Genomic DNA, 4344 nt, shown 5'->3' on the forward strand with positions numbered 1-4344 from the left:
ACAGGAATGTATTGTGCCGCGCTAACTGTCAGGTAAACTTTTTTATTTTCAGATGTTTCATCTGGCAAAAGAAAATGGAATTCTGAACCTAATGCAGCAAAAGACCATGGTTTCTGCGGGGCTTTTTCGTATCGTGGGCAGCGAAGCCGCCGAGATCCTCATCCACCAGCTCCTCCTCCAGGTCCCCAGCGGCTGCTGCGGAAGTCGACGGCATGGGGAAGACGGACGACGGGGGCTCCTCCTCAACATCCCAGGCTCCTCCTCCAGGTCCTCCTCGTGCCCAAGGGCTCTGCCATGGTCTGAAATTGTCTGAAATTGACTGAAATTTTTATCTTTTCTGTCTGAAATTACCCAAGGTTTACAGTAGTGGTTAACTGGACATTTGTTACAGTAAGGATTTGATCTTAGCATTGGTTACAGCAAGCTAAAATTTGATCTTAGCATTGGTTACAGTAAGGATGTTAGTAGTGATTACAGTACTGTGAGCTTGTGCTTTGTGGTACATTTCTGCATTTCTGCAGGCTCCTCGCCGGCTCCTCCATTTCTGCAGGCTCATCTTTAGGTACAGACATGATGTCCTGAGCCGACTGTTCTTGGTGCTCCTCTATCATCTGGTCCATCTTTAACTTCAGACATCTCTGGGGCTTCTTGTCCTCCATATCTTCAAGCAAGACATCGGATTGTTATGTCAAAATGATCTGGTCTCTTTCTGTTTGATTACCATCTTGCAGTCAGCTCTCACAGAATATTGTCACTACTGTTAAAACTGAAAACTGAGCATGTACTCATCTCTGTAATGGATGCAGATACTGCTAAATCTGGCCTGAATTTGCTGCTAATGCTAGAACATGCTCAACACTGCCCTGTTTCAGTCTTGTTTTTGCAGAACTGAAGCAATTTACTGGCACCATTTTGCATCTTGCCATTACAGTACAAATTCCCACCTGCTCCCCTGTTTCTTGGTCAAAACTGAATGTTGAACGCACTGGGAATGTTGACAGAGTTTTGGTCAAAACATTAGATGATGTGAGCCTTTTCAGCTATCCAAAGTTTTAGCCGTATTGCTTGTCAAATCATAACACACACACACACACACACACACACACACTGAATTTACTGAATCATGCATGATTCAGTTAACTGAATTTACTGTCAATAGCTGTCAATTGCATGATTCAGTTAACTGAATTTACTGAATCAAATTACAGAAGTTTGCACAGTTATTAAAACTGAAATATTCAGTTAACTGAAATTACCAAAAAATTCTGTAACTGAACAGTTTTCTTTAACTGAATTCAAATGAGATCATATTTGTATTCTAGTTTGCCTCGAGTTTTGTTACTGAACAATTTACTTTATTTGTTTTCTAGTTTGCCTTCTCCATCTTAAATGAGAACATATTTCAAATTCAAGTAATAACAGCAGACAACAAAAAAAACAGCAGCAGCACAGTCCATACATGATTTATTTCCATACATGCACTCCATGTTTCCAATAAACCAGCAGCAGCAGCTCTTGGTCAAGTATATGCAAACCAAGATAACCAACTTACAGTGAGAAACCAAGATCACTGGTGGTCAGGTTACATCGCCCCCCCTCTCACCACAAAAGAAAAAAAGGACAGATTGAAGTATACCCACATTGCATCTGGATTTAATAATCATCTTAAATAGGTAATACTCTAGGTTGTCTATTCAGCCAATGTAAGCATTTATAGGTTGATATAACTTGTGCATTCATCCCCTGCTTTTGGATTCTGCAGGCAAGTTTGGTGAAGTGTTGGTTTTTTTACTTTTACTGCTGTGTAAGTGCACATTCCTGTTGTAGATGGCAAATGAACAAGAGAATAATCATACACTTGTTTCAAATAATCATACACTTGCTCTAAAATTGCAGGTCGCCATTGGAATGGATGTTGATGCCTCGGAGTTCTACTAAACTTCAAGGTAAGAATTCATCTCCAGTAGAGGTTTTATTCGGACCATGCAGTGTAAAATTCAGAATATGCAGTGGGCATTTCTAGTTTCAGAGACGATTACAGGAGTTTCAGTGTAAAATTCAGAATTTACAGTGAATATTCAGAATATGACATGAGTACTGTCAAAACAAGGCTGTGACTCTGTTTCAGAGATGATTACCGAATGAATTCGTTTGCTATGCACAACTAGTTTGCACTTGGTTTCAGAGATGGTTACTGTCAAAATAATGACTCTGTTTGCACTTAGCACTTAGTTTCAGAGATTGACCCTGTGTTAGGCAGGATTTGATTGATTGTTCTCGGAATTGATTGTTTCCTCCCTTGATTAACTGGGCAGTGCGAATATCCTAATGTTAACAAGGCAGGATTTGCTTGATTGGGCAGGAAAATTACCTCAACTCCCGCGGCGGCGACGGGTAAGGAACAATGGCGGCGGCCCTCGATCGGGCGCGCAGTCGTCTCCAGGCGGGGAAGGAGCAACGGCAGCCAGGGACTTGCCCAACTCCCCCACCGGATTGGGTGGCTGCGGCGGCCGTGAGGAAGTGACCAGGGACGCGACCAGGGCGACGAGGAGGAGGCGCCCGTCAGCCATGGAGCCACCGCCCATGGAGGTGGTCGCCGCGTAGGTGCAGGTGGGCGGCGGCCAGGTGGGCAGAGGCGGCGCAGCTGCGCGGCGGCACCGGCTGGGCCCTACTGCCGGCTGGGGGAGGAAGAAGCAGAGAGGGGGGGTTGATTATCAAGAGATTTAAAAAGCTAAGGTCCTTTTTGCAAAACTGCAATTGCACTGCGCCCGCGCCAATAATTTCAGAACGGAGGGACTCATGTATGGGAGAACCAACATTCAGTCGAAACCGATGAAAACCATGAGACAAAGATGTTTTGAAGTTTCGAAAAAAATCAGAAAAAAAATCAGGATGTTAAGAGGATGATGTTTTATTGCCACACAAAATTTCAATTTGAAACACATTACGAGATGTGAGCTATGAAAAAGACAAAATCAGCGTTGAATAGTGTCGAATAGTAATGTCACTATTTGGGGCTGAATTTGTCTTTTTTGTAGCTCACATCTTGCAATGTGTTTCAACTTGAAATTTTGCGTGGCAACAAAACATCACCTTCCTAACATCCCATATTTTTTTATATTTTTTCAAAACTTTAAAATATGATTTCCACGAAGTTTTTTATCGAACGTGGCAACAAAACATGCCGCACCGTTTGATTACAACCTTGATCTTGTGCGGAGACTCGTGCAGGCATTGTGGTTTTGAAATATTGCAACCCTGGGGATTCCAGCAGATAACCTGCAGATTTACACGATAGTACACGACGAGGCAGACTAGATTGCATCTATCTACGTACTCCCTGATTCATATGACTACTTGTCTTAAATTTGTCTAGACACACATATATATATAGACACGTTTTAGTGTCTAGACAAATCTAACACAAGTAATAGCAATATGAATTGGAGGGAGTAGTAAAGAAAGAAGTAGCAATATGTACAGTGGATTTGACCATGTCTATATATATGTGTGTCTAGACAAATGTACATATTGCTACTTCTCTATATATATGCTTGAATCAATAACATGGCATTTATTATTATTAAGAGGATGGCATTTTTGAACTTTGATCATGACAATTTTCATAAAGAGGATTGCATTTTTTATTATAAGAGGATGGCATTTTTTTAAATTTTGACCATGACATTTTTCATAAAGAGGATGGCATTTATTAGAAAGAGTATAGGATTGTTTTAAGAGGATGGAATTTATTATAAAGAGTATGCCATTTTTTATTATAAGAGGATTGCATTTTTATTATTAGAAGGTGGCATTTTTTATCATGGCATTGTTTTATGAAGGCATTTTTTTATAAATCAGCCATGCATGATTTCTATATGATGGCATTTTTTTTCCTTTTTTGTGTACTACTTGCTCCGTTCCTAATACAATTTTTTTAGAGATATTAATACAAACTACTCCCTCCGTTCCTAAATATAAGTCTTTTTAAAGATTTCACTATGGACTACATACGAAGCAAAATGAGTGAATCTACACCCTAAACTATGTCTACATATATTCCTATGCGGTTCGTAGTGAAATCTTCAAAAAGACTTATATTTAGGAACGGAGGAAGTACATACGAATGTATAGACATATTTTAGAATGTAGATTCACTCATTTTGCTTCGTATATAGTCCGCATTGAAATCTCTAAAAAGATTATATTTAGGAACGGATGGAATAATGTTATACATAAAAAACTTTTGAGATGTGGTAGTTTATATCTTTTTTAGGGGGTTTATATGTGTATTGTCAGTTTTTGTTTCCTTTTTCTATGTAAATGGGCTGCAAGGCTCGGGAA

Source organism: Triticum dicoccoides, chromosome 4A (assembly GCF_002162155.2).
Source record: "Triticum dicoccoides isolate Atlit2015 ecotype Zavitan chromosome 4A, WEW_v2.0, whole genome shotgun sequence".
Taxonomy (NCBI): Eukaryota; Viridiplantae; Streptophyta; class Magnoliopsida; order Poales; family Poaceae; genus Triticum; species Triticum dicoccoides.